Source organism: Gossypium arboreum, chromosome 13, assembly GCF_025698485.1.
Source record: "Gossypium arboreum isolate Shixiya-1 chromosome 13, ASM2569848v2, whole genome shotgun sequence".
In the NCBI taxonomy this organism is placed as follows: Eukaryota; Viridiplantae; Streptophyta; class Magnoliopsida; order Malvales; family Malvaceae; genus Gossypium; species Gossypium arboreum.
Window position 1 is genome coordinate 71,821,768 of NC_069082.1, and position 17,103 is coordinate 71,838,870.

Here is a 17,103-nt window from a genome sequence, read left to right on the forward strand (position 1 = left end):
TATCGGCGAGACCTTTAGCTCGCATTTAAATCTCCACATCGGTTATCGGGTCTTACCGGACAAAATCTCCACACGTAGTCATCGGGTCTTACCGGACATAATCTCCACACGTAGTCATCGGGTCTTACCCGAATATATTTCCAAGTTTCATGTACATTTAATCACATGTTACAACATTCACATCGACTGTCATATTTGTAATTCATTTGCCTCATCAAATATCTAATAATACACACCTTTCACCATTTGTCATTTGGCCACAATATAAATATATACACATCTCATACATATCTCACATTAGCCATTTGGCTTTACCACATATCCATCTCATACACGTTTCGCATTAGCCATTCGGCTTTACCTCATATCTATCTCATACACATTTCGCATTAGCCATTCGGCCTTACCACATATATACATGTTCACATTCATCACATTGGCCATTCGGCCTTATCTCATATATGCATGTTCACATTCATCACATTGGCCATTCGGCCTTATCACACATACGCATGTTCACATTCATCACATAAAATCCTAAATCAAAATATAAATTTTCATGTATTCACATCACAATTATCCAAATATACTTCACATACCACATATACTTTCACGTATACACTTTGTCTTGGTTGAATCTACATCTATCATTTTCCAATATCACAATTTAGAATTCACGTATGGGTCTAATCAATAGCTTATGAGCAACTAAAACAAGTTTTATCCATGTTTACAACAAAATCACATATTCACTACGAGCTGTTTTCCTGAGCAATAGTCACTAAATTATTTATAATTGGAGCTACAAAACTCCAAATCACTTGCCGTTAATTTTCCCTGAATATAGACTCGTATATATTCCATCCATAAAATTTCCAGAATTTTAGGTTTGGCCAATCAATACCAGATTTTTCTTAAAGTTTCCCCTGTTTCACTATTTGACTAATCTGACCATTCTTCACTACGAATCAAATTTTTCATTGTACAGAATTCATAATGTGTTCTATTTAATTTCATTTGAAACTATACTCATTAAGGAGTCTAATAATATAAATCTTATCTTATAACCATTTTTGTACAAATTATAATGATTTTCCAAAAACAGAACAGGGGATTTCGGAGTCATTCTGACACTGTCCCACACAACTTTAAATATCTCTTTATAGGAAATTTCTTTGCTTCCACGGTCTCTTTTATAAGAAACTAGACTAACTAAGCTTTGATTACATATTTTATTCAGCCTATAATTCCACACCAACAATTTATAGTGATTTTCTGAAATCACGTTACTGCTGCTGTCCAAAGCAAATTATTACAATTTGCTCTTAAATTTCCAAGTCCAAACACTTATGAACTTACTATTTGAGTTTAAGACATATCATGGCCACATCATATCTTATTAAATCAACTCATTATGTCCTATTATGATTGAATTTACTCAACGTTTAATCACTTAAAACTTACCTCGGATGTTGTCGAACGATTTCGGCAGCTATTCGATCACTTTTTCCTTTCCTTTATCCAACTTTGGTCCTCTAAGCTCTTGAGCTAATTCAAACAAATTTACTTCCCAATCAAACATAGTCGTACGGCATCCATATACATTTTAAAACCAATTCATTTGAATCAATTGACCACTTAAGTCTATTATCGTTCGTTTTCAAATTTGTGTACTTGATAAGTCACATTAAACAATTGTATATGTAACTTTAACACATATTTATATTCAAATGTCTCACTGACACAAGGCGTATACATAAGGTATCAACATACATATAAATATATTTTAGTCGATTACTCAAGTTATGCACAACATGTATGTATATACACTCTCATATTCATTATTATAAATGTTGCCGAATACTCATTTAATAATCAACTCATATATTCATACATGGACAATTTGAAGTTTCCTTTAACCAATTATATAATCGGCAATGGCTACAATAACTTATCAAGCCTTAGAAACTTCTTTAACCCTTTTAACTTTATCTTATTACCCCTAAAGTCCGAATGCACACATAACAAAATATAATGCCAAAACGCCATTAACTAATAAAATCACACATACACAATTTATATACAAATTTCATCCTCACAATGTATATAATTCATTCGGCCATTCATCACTCACCTAACAAAACTTCATATCAAATTCCTATGACCGATCACACCTATACTTACATTCCAATATTCATAATATTCAAAATCACATTCTAAATACAATAGTCATGAACAATGCCGAATCCTTAAGTGTTCAAACATAAATTCTTTTACTTAATTCAAAACATATAAACAACATTTGTTCAAGACATCAAACCTCTTTAATTTCGGCTATTACTAATATAAACATTCACAAATCATATTCTTAGGAAGACCGATTTCTTTCCATAACATATTCATCATCAATACTTAGATGAAACAACCAAAATCCCTTCCTTTATACCCTAGCCGAATGCTCCAATCATCCATCAAAATTACAAATTTTAGCATGGGCTAAGTAAGAACCATGATTATTTACCTAAAACAAGTTAAAATTTCACAATTTAACATAATATACTAACCTTTTTAATGACTCAAGTGACCAAAAATTCTTCTCCTCCTTTGTTTCTTCTATTCGCCAAGTTGAACAACAAAGAAAGAACTTTGTTTTTCCTCCTTTCTCTAGTCACGGCAATGGGGGTAAGGGGAGACAACTTTGGTTTCTCCTCCCACTCCCCTCATATTTTATTATTCTTCCACACATATTAGCATAAAATGTCTATAATATGTTTTACCCCATAGCATGGCCGGCCACCATCTAGATTTTGGGCTAATTTGACATGCAAACCCTTCTTTTATACAACATGCATTAATAGGTCCTTATAGATTAACCTATCGCATTTCAAAAGTGTCACACATAAGTCCTATTACTAAATTCACATGCAATCGACTAAATCGAAGCTTAAAACTTTCACACATTCATATTCACATATTTTAGACAATAAATATCATATTCAAATAATTTGGTGACTCGGTTTAGCGGTCCCGAAACCGTTTTCTGACTAGGGTCATTTTAGGGCTGTCACACGGCACCTCCTTAAGAACAAACCAATTTCAACCTTCATGAAAGAAAAAAAAATATATGTACTAAGAGCTTCAAACTACTTGGCTGAATATCAAACCTCCAAACAACCAAAACTTAATCCATGGAATGAATAGAACTTGAACTAACCACCTTATTTATACATAAATTTCCAAGAATTTCAAAGTACTTACCTCTTCCTAATCATCATCCAAGCCGAACATGAAGCAAGAGAAGTCCTTTCTTCTTCCTCCCTCAAGTTACGGCAAAATGGAGGAGCAAGGATGAAACAACTTTGGTTTCTCCTCCCACTCCCCTCATATTTTATTATTCTTAATTCATTAACTCATTTTATAATCTAAAAATGTTAATAGAAAAATACATATTATCATTAATAACCCATACCATGGCCGACCACTATCCATACTTTGGCTAATTTGACATGCAAGTACACTTTTTTTTACATCATGCACTATTAGCTCACTTTTACATTAATCTAACACACTTCACAATTGTCTAACATAAGTCCCTACTAATAAATTTCACATATACTGACCAAATTAAAGTATGAAACTTCCACACATTCATATTCACATATAATAAGCATCGAATATGACTGTTAATTATTTTTTTATGACTCGGTTTCGTGGTCCCGAAACCACTTTCCGACTAGGGTCAATTTAGGGCTGTCACAACTCTCCCCCACTTAAGAAATTTTCGTCCTCGAAAATCTTACCGGTAAATAGGTTTGGGTATCGTTCTTTCATAGAGTTCTCGGTTTCCCAAGTAGCTTCTTCGATCCCGTGTTTGACCCATAACACCTTTACTAACGAAACCCTTTTGTTTCGCAACTCTCTCACCTCACGAGCTAGGATACGAATCGGTTCTTCTTCATAACTCAAATCAGATTGAATTTCAACCTCTGAGGGATTAAGTATGTGTGAAGGGTCAGATCTGTAACGTCAAAGCATCGAAACATGAAAAACGTTATGAATCTTTTCAAGATCAGGGGGTAAAATCAATCTATATGCCACTGGACCAATTCGTTCGGATATTTCATACGGCCCTATGAACCTCGGACTCAGTTTGCCCTTACGGCCAAATCTGAGTATCTTTTTCCAAGGTGAAACTTTAAGAAACACTTTGTCTCCCACCTGATACTCAATATCTCTTCGTTTTAAATCCGCGTACGACTTCTGACGATCTGATGCTGCCTTCATACTTTCACGAATTATCTTTACTTTCTACTCAGCATCTTTAATCAAATCAACTCTAAAAATTTTACTTTCACCGAGCTCGGTCCAAAACAATGGTGTACGGCATTTACGACTGTACAAACCCTCGTAAGTTGCCATCTTAATGCTTGACTAAAAACTATTGTTGTAAGCGAATTCAATCAAAGGTAAATACCGTTCCCATGAACCACTAAACTCAAGAATGCAACATCTCAACATATCCTCGAGTATCTGAATTATCCACTCAGATTGACCATCGGTCTGGGGATGAAAAGCGGTGCTGAAATGCAATTTGGTACCCAAAGCTTCTTGAAATTTCTTCCAAAATCGCGATGTGAATCTCGGATCTCTATCTGACACAATAGAAACGGGTACTCCATGTAACCTTACAATCTGAGATACATACATTTCAGCTAGCTTGTTAAGGGAGTAATCCATACGTACAAGGATAAAATGAGCCAACTTTGTCAGTCTATCAACAACAACCTAGATCGCATCTTTCTTGCTTGATGACAATGGCAATCCAGATACAAAATCCATCGTGACTCGATCCCACTTCCACTCGGGTATCATGATCGGCTGAAGTAATCCTGAAGGCACTTGATGTTCCGCTTTCACTTGTTGACATATCAAACACTTCGAAACAAAGTCAGAAATGTCTCATTTCATACTAGGCCACCAAAACTGACGTTTCAAATCATTGTACATTTTTGTACTACCTGGGTGGATAGACATTCGGCTACTATGAGCCTCGCTCAAGATCATCGAAATAAGTTCTGAATTTCTTGGAACACACAATTGACTTCTGAACCTCAAACAATCGCCATCATCTATTTGAAACTCTGACTCCATATTCGAAATACATTCAGCCCGTTTTGCAACCAATTCATTATCGACTTTCTGAGCTTCACGAATTTGATGAATCAACAATGGTTTAGCCTTTAATTCTGCTACTAACACATTATCGGATAGAACAAACAAGTGTACATTCATCGCTCGTAAGGCAAACAGTGATTTACGACTTAAAGCATCCGCAACCACATTAGCCTTTCCCGGGTGATAGTCAATGATAAGCTCATAGTCTTTCAACAACTCGAGCCAACGTCTTTGTCGCAAATTCAAATCTCTTTGAGTCATCAAATATTTGAGACTTTTGTGATCCGAAAATACATGGCACTTCTCACCAAATAAGTAATGTCTCCATATTTTCAAAGTGAATACGATGGCAGCTAATTCGAGATCATGGGTTGGATAGTTTTTCTCATGTAGCTTCAATTGCCTCGACGCATAAGCTACAACTCGACCTTCTTGCATCAATACACAACGCAACCCAAGTAAGGATGCATCACTGTAAATGACAAACTCTTTGCCTGATTCGGGCTGCACTAGTACTGGAGCTTCAGTCAAATAAGTCTTTAGTTGATCGAAACTTTTCTGACATTTTTCTGTCCATTCAAACTTAACATCTTTCTGAAGCAGTTTCGTCATTGGTGTGGCTATCATCGAAAAACCCTTTACAAACCGTCTGTAGTAACCGGCAAGTCCCAAAAAGCTCCGAACCTCAGTAATATTTCTCGGAGGCTTTCAGTTAAGTATGGCTGAAATTTTGCTCGGATCAACTCGAATACCCGATGCAGATACCACATGACCCAAGAAGCTAACCCCTCTTAACCAGAACTCACACTTACTAAACTTAGCATATAACTGCTTATCCCGTAAAATTTGTAACACTAATCCCAGGTGTTCAACATGATCGGTTTCGTTTCTCGAATAGACCAAAATATCATCGATAAACACAACTACAAACCAATCCAAAAACGGTCTGAAGATCCGATTCATCAAATCCATAAATACCGCAGGGGCATTAGTGAGCCCAAACGGCATCACTAAGAACTCGTAGTGACCGTATCTCGTTCTGAAAACAGTTTTGGGTATATCCGAATCTCGAATTACTTAGAATCGATAATAGCCCGATCTCAAATCTATCTTTGAAAACACCGAGGCTCCCTTTAGTTGATAAAACAAATCATCAATACGCGATAGCGGATATTTATTCTTTATTGTCACTTTATTCGGTGACGATAGTCGATGCACAACCTCATGGTTCCGTCCTTCTTTTTCACAAACAATCTGGTGCACCCCAAGGTGAGAAACTTGGTCGAGCGAAACCTCTATCCATCAACTCTTGCAACCGAGCTTTCAATTCCTTTAATTCATTGGTGCCATACGACACGGAGCTATCGAAATCGGTGTAGTCTCGGTACAAGTTCGATGCCAAACTCTACCTCCGAGCGGTGGTAACCCGGTAATTATTCGGGAAAACATCCGGATATTCACAAACCACGGTGCTCGATTCAAGTTTCTTTTCTGGTTCTTTATTATCAAATACGTATGCAAGATACGCTTCACACCCCTTTCTCACATATTTTTGAGCTAACATCGAGGATATTATTGTTGGCAATCCATTCAAAACAGTAGACTCGACTCGGATTATCTCATTATTTGTACACCTCAAATCAATAGTCTTACTTTTGCAATTCACAACTGCATCATGTACGGTCAACCAATCCAAACCGAGAATAACATCAAATTCATCAAACGGTAAAAGCATCAAGTCAGCCGAAAAACAGGAGCCTCGGATTATTAAGGGGCATTTCTTACACACCTTGTCGACAAGCACATAACGACCCAAGGGATTCGACACTCAAATTACTAACTCAGTAGACTCAACAGGTAAAGTCTTACTGGATGTTAAGGTCTCACATACATATGAATGAGTAGAACCAGGGTCAATCAATGCAATCACATTAGTATCAAAGAGAGTAAAAGTACCGGTAATAACATCTGGCGAGGAAGCATCCTCGCGTGCGAGTATAGCATAAGCTCTAGCAGGAGCACGAGCCTCAGATCTGGTTGTAGCATCTCTAGATCCTCTCTGACCGCCACTGGCATTCCCCGTATTTCTAGATGGTCTACCCCGAGCAGTAGTAGCACCTAGTTTCCCACTCTGATTTACATTTTGTTCAGACAGTCTCGGGCAATCCTTGATAAAATGGTCAGTTGATCCGCACTTATAACAGAAGCGGTCATGGAATCTACAACTCCCCGAATGCTATTTACCACAATACTGGCACTCTGTTCTATCTCGACGATCATTTCTAACACTAGAAACCGAAGTGACTCGTGTACTCACAGGGGGTCGATCACGATCTCGTCTAGAAAAGCCCGAAGTGCCTTTAGACCGGCCTAAATCATCTCTAACTTTCTTCGAACACTGTTGAAAGGGCTTTCCCGAAGATCTCTTACGAAACTCCTTTGCTCCCATATCAGCTTTTCTTTTCTCCTTACTGAGCTCTTCGGCTTTGCAAGCTCGCTCGACGAGTACCACAAATCCTCTGATTTCTAAAATGCCAACACACAGTTTTATATCTTCGTTCAGTCCATCTTCGAAACGTTTACACATTACAGCTCTGAGGAAATGCATTCTCGAGTGTACCGGCTAAGCCTTACAAACTTTCGTTCATAATCAGTAACCGACATGGAACCTTGTTTAAGTTCAAGAAATTTTTTCTGTTTTTGATCAATGAATCTTTGGCTGATATACTTTTTTTGAAACTCGGTTTGGAAAAACTCCCAAGTTACTTGCTCTCTGGGCACAACGAAATCAACGTATTCCACCAATAGTAGGCAGAATCACGTAGCAAGGAGATAGTACACTTTAGGCATTCATCGGGTGTGCAAGATAGTTCATCAAGTACCCGAATAGTGTTGTCCAACCAAAATTCAGCTTGCTCGGCATAATCGCTGTCTGTAGCTTTAAATTCAGTGGCCCCGTATTTTCGGATTCTATCAATTGGGGGCTTATTTAACCTTATCTGGTCAGTTACCGGAGGTATCGCAGGTGCAGGGGTTGTATTAGTTGGGAGTGGGGGTTGTGGAACAGCCGTATTAGTTCTAATGTATTGGTTGAACCAATCATTCATCACGCTACAAAAAGCCTGTCTAGCTTCATCATTCTGATTACTAGCAATAGGTTGAGAGTCCACCGTATTGTCCGTTCTGCGGGGAGCAGCACTACACTCTCAACATCATCAGCTACCGCTCGGTTGGGATCGGGATCCATTACTATAAGTAAACACATTTTTAACTATCAGAAATCACCACACTATCAAATAAACACATAATGGCATGTATAGCTAAACCTGAACGTATTACAGTAGTGCTAGAATCAACTAAACCGTAGCTCTGATACCAATAAAATTGTAGCGCCTCGTACCCGAGACCGTTTCCGGAGTCGAACACGAGGTGTTAACGGACTTAATTCATTTACTTACACAGTTCATTTTAAAATTTCTGAGACCGGTGGCTAATCGCATCACGGTCACTTTAAAAATCATATCTCGAGTTCCAAAACTCGAAAACTGATTCTGTAAATTTTCCTGAAACTAGACTCATATATCCACCTACAATTTTTTTTCTAGAATTTTTGGTCAGGCCAATTAGTATAGTTTATTACTTAAAGTCTCCCCTGTTTCAGGGTTTGACTACTCTGACCTTCATGTATTACGACTTAGATATCTCCCTGTACAGAGCTTCAATACTGATGCCGTTTGTTTCTAATGAAACTAAACTCAAAAAGGAATCTGTACATATAAAGTGTGACTTCTAATTGTCTCTGGTTAATTTATGGTAAATTTTCAAAATCAGAACAGGGGATCCTGAAAACACTCTGTTCCTGTTTCACGAAAACTTAAACATCTTATAAAATACGGCTCATATGGTCATTTCGTTTCTTCCATATGAAGATATACTCATCAAGCTTCGATTATATAATTTATTCACTATTTAATTCCATTCCTACTATATTTAGTGATTTTTCAAATTCACATCATCTTCTTTGTCAAGATCTCTTTTAAGGTAAATTTTACCTATTTCAAATTTTCCATGAATCAATTAGTAAATTGACAAACATTATTTTCAAGTATAATCACGATTAGCCATAACGTACGTAGCACCAATAGGATCATGATTGGCCATTCCAATGGCTAATCATTACCAAACATTTCCACACCACTTAATAACCATATCATAAGACCATATATACAAAATGACCATAATGTTATACTCAAAATAAACAAGACATTTTCGCATGGCTATCCGAATATACATTACCAAAAGATACTTAATTAACATCAAAGGTCAGCCCTATACATGCCATTATCAAGTTCAACTGAAGAGTACCAAAAAGTGGCTTAGATAGTGTGGATGACTTCGACTTTGACACTCCCAAGTCCGATAGTTGACGAACAAAATCTATAAAACAGAGAATTAAAGCAGAGAATAAGCATTTCGATGCTTAGTAGGTTTTAAGTAATGAAATCATTTAAAAGAATGGCATAACAATATCAAGTTTGTTTGTTTCATCCCTTGGCCGAATAGAAACATAACCGAGATATCACTTTTATCATTAATATCACAAAGGAGAAACCAATTTATCCAGCTAAATCCAATCCATAACCGAATGCGCTCATCTCAAATGTCCATGTCAATTTCATGCATATACACATACATTTAATAACTATGACATTGAACTCTCTAATTCGGAACTCATACATCATAATCGGATCATAAACGTTCGGATGATTTAAATAATGTGCTAAGCATTCCCATTAAATTTCAAAGTCATAATTGAAGTATATTCATATTCTCAACAAGAGTAAATTACTTACCTGGTTATCTTATAGTAAGTAGCACATGTGATTAAAATTATTCCAACATGTATTATATGATTTCTCGTACAAACACTTATGGGTTTTCACCCTCAAATATTATGCTGGCACAAACATCCTTCGGAATCAAGCCCGATTCTTAGCACTGGCTCAAAAGCCCTTCGAGACCAAGCTCGGATTAGACCACTGGCTCGAAGGCCCTTCGGAACTAAGTCCGGTTATGATACTTGCTCTAAAGCCCTTTGAAACTAAGTTCGGTTATTAGCACTGGCTCAAAAGCCCTTCGAGACCAAGCTCGGATTTAGACCCCGATTAGCATTCACACATATATGCATATGTATATATCATATCACATCTGGATATCATTCCTGATACTCGAATACAATTACAGCATATTTACTAACCATACATCGTTCGATTCATTAATCCTAAACAAATAACATGATCCCGTTTTGTTAATCCACAAGATTTCCATAACCATTCGGCTACAAGTAAATACCTTACTTATTTATTTTATCATGTAACTCAAGTAGAATCGTCAGGTCACAAGTTAATTATTATGCTCATAGACAAATAATTGCCTTATTAAATCATAAGCTAAATTTCATTACTCAAAGACTTACCTCGGATGTTGTCGAACGATTTCAACGGCTATTCGATCACTTTTTCCTTTCCTTTATCTGATTTAGTTCCCCTTTGCTCTTGAGCTTAATTTAACAAATAAATTGATTTAATCATTTTGAAAATCAAAGAGAAATTCAAGGTACTTAAACCTTATTTTTAATAATAAAACCAACTATATACCTAATTATATTAGACATTAGAGTCATCACATGGGTACAAAACATAGCCAAAAAATTCTTTAGCATAAATACCTATAATAACATCCAAATCATTAATTATTTTAACACACGCATAACACATAAAGTTAACTAAAGCTACATTCACTTATAAGGTAGTATCCCTAATGAGCTCATACCATGACTATACCTAACCGAATTCAAGTAGGGAATTTAGTACAATCACACATTTTCACTAATGTATAATTCTAGCATGCTTTAATATCTTATATACCTCATTCGGCCCTAACCGCTCAACTTAGCTTATATATACAATTTCCATCTCGAAATTAAAGGTAGCAAACTTCAATTACGTTACCATAATGCCCATCAATGACCGAATCACTCAATCACATCTATAACCGACTTTCTATCTTGTTCATATTAAAGTCATAATTCATTTTAAAAAAAAAATAATCTCTAATCTTTCATACTTTCATAGCCAATATCAACTATTAATGCCGAATGCTTAAGTATAACTAAACTAAAAATTTACCCAACATCATTTTAATTTGCCATTTCCTACTCTTCAAATTATCAATTACAAGGTGATTTACATCTATATATATTAAACCAAACTTGCTAGCACACAAACTTCCTTAACCGAATGTTATAAACCCAAGCCACACATATTGTTCATCAAGGCCCTTCAATGACCACATTCGGCACCTCCTTCAGAACAAACCAATTTCAACCTTCAAGAAAGAAAAAAAATATATATATGTACTAAGAGCTTCAAACTACTTGGCCGATTATCAAACCTCCAAACAACCAAAACTTAATCCATGGAATGAATAGAACTTGAACTAACCACCTTATTTATACATAAATTTCCAAGAATTTCAAAGTACTTACCTCTTCCTAATCATCATCCAAGCCGAACATGATGCAAGAGAACTCCTTTCTTCTTCCTCCCTCAAGTTACGGCAAAATGGAGGAGCAAGGATGAAACAACTTTGGTTTCTCCTCCCACTCCCATCATATTTTATTATTCTTAATTCATTAACTCATTTTATAATCTAAAAATGTTAATAGAAAAATACATATTATCATTAATAACCCATACCATGGCCGGCCACTATCCATACTTTGGCTAATTTGACATGCAAGTACACTTTTTTTTACATCATGCATTATTAGCTCACTTTTACATTAATCTAACACACTTCATAATTGTCTCACATAAGTCCCTACTAATAAATTTCACATATCTTGACCAAATTAAAGTATGAAACTTCCACACATTCATATTCACATATAATAAGCATCGAATATGATGTTAATTATTTTTGATGACTCGGTTTTGGTGGTCCGAAACCACTTTCCCACTAGGGTCAATTTAAGGTCATCACACTGAAATAGGGCCTAGTCGGAATAGTGGTTTCGAGACCACAAATCCAACATCAAAATATTTATTTTATGATTATTATGAGGCCTATAATATGAGTATATGAATGTGTTAAAGTTTCATGAAGAAATTCTAAGCATAAGGTGTCCAATTGGAAATTAGGGACTAAATTGAATAATTTGCAAAACTTGGATTCTAGAAGAAATTTGTATGAAATTGATTTAGATTATGAATTACTAGGTCTTGGATAGTAATTTTCCCAAATTCTAAATTTTTGGACAAAATGGGCTTGCATGGATGAAATTTTAAGGAAAGGGCATAAAGGCATTTTGGTCATTAGGCTTTTTAATGAAATAAAATGGGAAAAATGAACAAAAATCAGCTCATTTTCTCCTTCATCTAGCTGAATTTCAAGGGTCACTATAGCTAGGGTTTTCAAGCTTTCCAAGCTAAATAGTAAGTGCTCCCAAGCCCCGTTTTTCATGTTCTTTGTATTTTTGAAATCCCGATAGCTTGCTCTTCCTATTTCTACCCATATTTCATGCTAGCGTTTATGTTCAAAACTTTACCCATGCATGAGTTATTGGTATTTTGATGGATTATGGAGGAATATGAAAGATTAATGTGTGTTAAACATCTTTTCTAAGTTGGTTTTCATAAGAAACCCTTATAGGGACTATTTTGCAAAAGATGTAAATGTGTGGTAGAAATGGGGAAGATAATTAAAAATGTGGGTTTCCATAAGAGAGAAAAATGTTTGGTTAGGCTAGGGTAAGATAGAAATTGCGTGTGTTTCATTATACGAGCTTAGGACTAAATCATAAAAATGTCAAAGGTTAGGGGCAAAGCGGTGAATTGGACCGGGGGTGGATATTAAACTTGAAATGTATTATGTGGGGTATTAATGAGTTAATTTTGCCATTATAGACCCCGAGGAACAAGTTCCGGAGGTCGATCATGGTAAACACAAGGTTTCAGAATAACCGAAATATAATCCCGAAAAGAATACCAGGCAAGTTCGGATAACTTAAAGTAAACCCCTAATATGCATAATTGTATGATTTATGAATGCATGAAATTTGCATTTATTGATAGTATGCAGATGCATGAAATGCATCTTTGGTAATGACTTGTTGATAATCATCTTGGCTGAGGTTGATAAAAGGGATTCGATGGATAAACCCTGATTGATATGTGTAACGGGATCCTGCATGTGTTGCAGTAAGGATTTAGCTCGGACGGGTAATCCGTTGATCTCAATTATGAAAAGGATCTAGCCCGGACGGGTGTTCCTTGAATGACCAAGCCTCCCGAATAATATATACGTATTACAGTTTTAGCCCGGACGGGTAATCTGATTAGGGTCTGAATTTATCCTGGACAGGTAATTCAGATCCGAGCTCATTAAGGGTGTTGTCGCTATAAGAGATTTAGCCTGGACTGGTAATCTCGACATCACCTTACGAGTTCATGATGTGTGGGATTTAGCCTGGACTGGTAATCCTGCTATATGGTGTGAGGTTCGCGGAAGTGCATATATGGAATGATCATTCCTATGAATTGACGGATAATGGGTATTCCATCGAGATTTCCTAGAAGCTCAATGAGATTAACATGGGATATACATATATGAATGAAATGTTGAACGATGAGCTCATCTAGTTAGATTATATGATACATGATTATGTGACTAACTCATTGATTGAGTGCATGTGATAGGAAATAATTTCATAATGGATGATTTCATGAATTAAGTGTGGATGTATGCTAATTATTCGGTAAGTATACTTTCCGGTTATTTGAGCTTACTAAGCATGAAAATGCTTACCCCCTCTCTTTTCCCTATTTTTCAGAGCTCGAGGACTCATAAAGATTAGAATACGATTGGAGAGTCAACACACTATCAACTAGTCAAGCTTTGGTATAAAGACACTTCTATTTTGTTAACGGCATGTATAGGGCTTTGAGTATTTTGTCATATAAGTCATTTGAATTGCCAAATGAAGGCATGTAAAGATGCATTCATCTTTTTGTGCAAGGCCATGGAAATTGGCATATTTGAAAGTAGGCTATGACCTGCCTTTATATGCATGTTTATGCTCCATTATAATGGGTTGCTTCAGGTGGCAATGATGTAACACCCCGTACCCGAGACCGTCGCCGGGGTCGGACACGAGGGGTTAACAGCCTTAATTCACTTATTTCCATACTCCATTTAAAAATTTCCAGACACACGGGTTACTGCATCACTGTCGCCTTAAAAATCATATCTTGAGTTTCAAAACTCGAAAATCAGTTTTGTAAATTTTTCCTGAAACTAGACTCATATATCAATCTACAAATTTTTTTCTAGAATTTTTGGTCAAGCCAATTAGTACAGTTTATTAGTTAAAGTCTCCCCTGTTTCAGGGTTTGACTACACTGACCTTTGCGCATTATGACTTGCATATGTCCCTGTACAGGGCTTCAATACTGATTCCGTTTGTTTCTATAGAAACTAGACTCGAAAAGGAAACTATAAATATATGGTATGACTTCTAATTATCTCTGGTTAAGTTTTAATGAATTTCCAAATTCGGAACAGGAAATCCAGAAACCGTTCTGGCCCTGTTTCGTAAAAACTTAAATATCTCATAATACACTGTTCATATGATCGTTTCGTTACTTTCCTATGAAAATAGATTCATCAAGGTTAGATTACATAATTTATTCACTATTTAATTCCATTCCTACTATTTTTAGTGATTTTTCACATTCACGTTACTGTTGCTATCAGCATCTATTTTTAAGGTAGACTTTACCTATTACATAGTTTCCATGATTCAACTAGCCCTTTAGCATATATAGCACAAAATACGATCATGATTAACCATTCCAACGGCTAATCGTTCCCAAACATTTCCATACCTCTTAATGAACATCATACAAGACGATTATAATACTAAGCTCAAAGTGTATATAAGCCATTTTCGCATGGCTATCCAAATTTATACAAAACCAAAGGGTCCATGACCAACAACAAAACGGGTAGTCCTATACATGCCATTTCAAAGTTCAACCAAAAGTGTACCAAAAAGGGGCTTTGATAGTGTGGACGACTTCGACTTCAACAATCCCGAGTCCGATAGCTGACGAACCCAAAATATATAAAACAGAGAATCAAAGAAACGGAGTAAGCATTTAATGCTTAGTAAGTTTGAGCCATGAAATTAGACACAACCAAAGTATAGCATTCATATGGCTAAATGGATAATCTCATATGCAGAAATTCTCAATATCATACTTACTTCACATTACCAACCCTTATAGTCATACACAAAAGATCAACTTAGCCAAGGCCGGAAGCTCATTAATTTACTAAGCGAATATTATTTAAACGGAATCACCACCCTAATGCATATACGAAACATACCTCATCGTTGGGTTTTATGAGCGTATCAATTTAAATTATTACAGCAAGATCACTCGTTCTCAAACCAAGTACCTTCGGAGTTTAGCTGGATATAGCCACTAGCTCAAATGCCTTCGGGACTTAGCCCGGTTATAGTAACTTGCACAAATGCCTTCGGACTTAGCCGGTATAATAACTTCGCACAAATGCCTTGGGACTTAGCCCGGATATAATAGCTTCGACGAACGCCTTCGGGACTTAGCAGGATATAGTAGCTTCGCACGAATGCCTTGGGACTTAGCCGGAATTAGCCACTAGCTCAAATGCTCTCGAGACTTAGCCCGGTTATCATCCGAACATTCATGCACATATCAATAAATCATGACACATCTAATTTCATTTTCATAATTAGAGTTCAAACACAAGTCACGTATTAAGCATTCCCATTTCGGCTCACTAGCCACATACAAACAAACATGGTTTAGTGCGCTTTACAACACGATCTCTATGCACATACATTATGACTTAATCAAATCATAAACTAAGTCTCATTGCTCAAAACTTACGGGATGTTGTCGAACGATTTCGATGGCTATTCGACCACTTTTTCCTTCCCTTTATCGAATTTAGTTCCCTTTGCTCTTGAGCTTAATTTAACAAATAAATTGATTTAATCATTTGAGCATCAAAGAGGAACTCAAGGTACTTAGCTCATATATATACATTAGACACTAAAGTCACATACATATGAAATCATGAATCAACTCAACATATTAGCCAATATTCACCTTAGCGAATTTTCTAAGTCAAGATAAAGCCATCAATATGTTTACCTATGGCGAACATACACATCAACCTATGTACTCATTCATGTGGTCGAGTATACATATTCCAATATGATTTCATTTCCATTTCGTTTAACACTTAACTTTTACCACATATCAAATACCCATTTCTTTACTCATGTGGCCGATTATATTCGGTCATGCATACACACATAAAATCAATTTGGAGACTCTATCAATCCAACATACATTCGGCAATAGTCCATAATTCTCTCTCTACCACTCATTTCCCACTTAACAAAGCTTCCATTCGAACTCATTAGTGAGTATCAATTAACTTAAGCTATCTTTTAAACCTTTATTTATCACTTCATGCCAAACCAAAGACCACATTCGGCACTTTCATCCACCATTCTACCAAGCATGCAATATTCAACCACAACCAACTCACATTCGCCCTAGTTCATAACAAGGTAGCGAATTCTTTTATGGTTCAAACACTCATCCATCATCATTCACCTAACTTTAACATGAAACAACAAAACTCACCATTATTAACTACCATAATCAAAAACCTTACTCAATCCAAAATCAAAATTTCATCATGGGTTACAAAAAAAATAACTTGATATCTCACTCAAGATCAACTAAAATTTCAAGAAATAATATGAACACCTTACCTTAATATTGACCTAAGATGGCCGATTGCTTC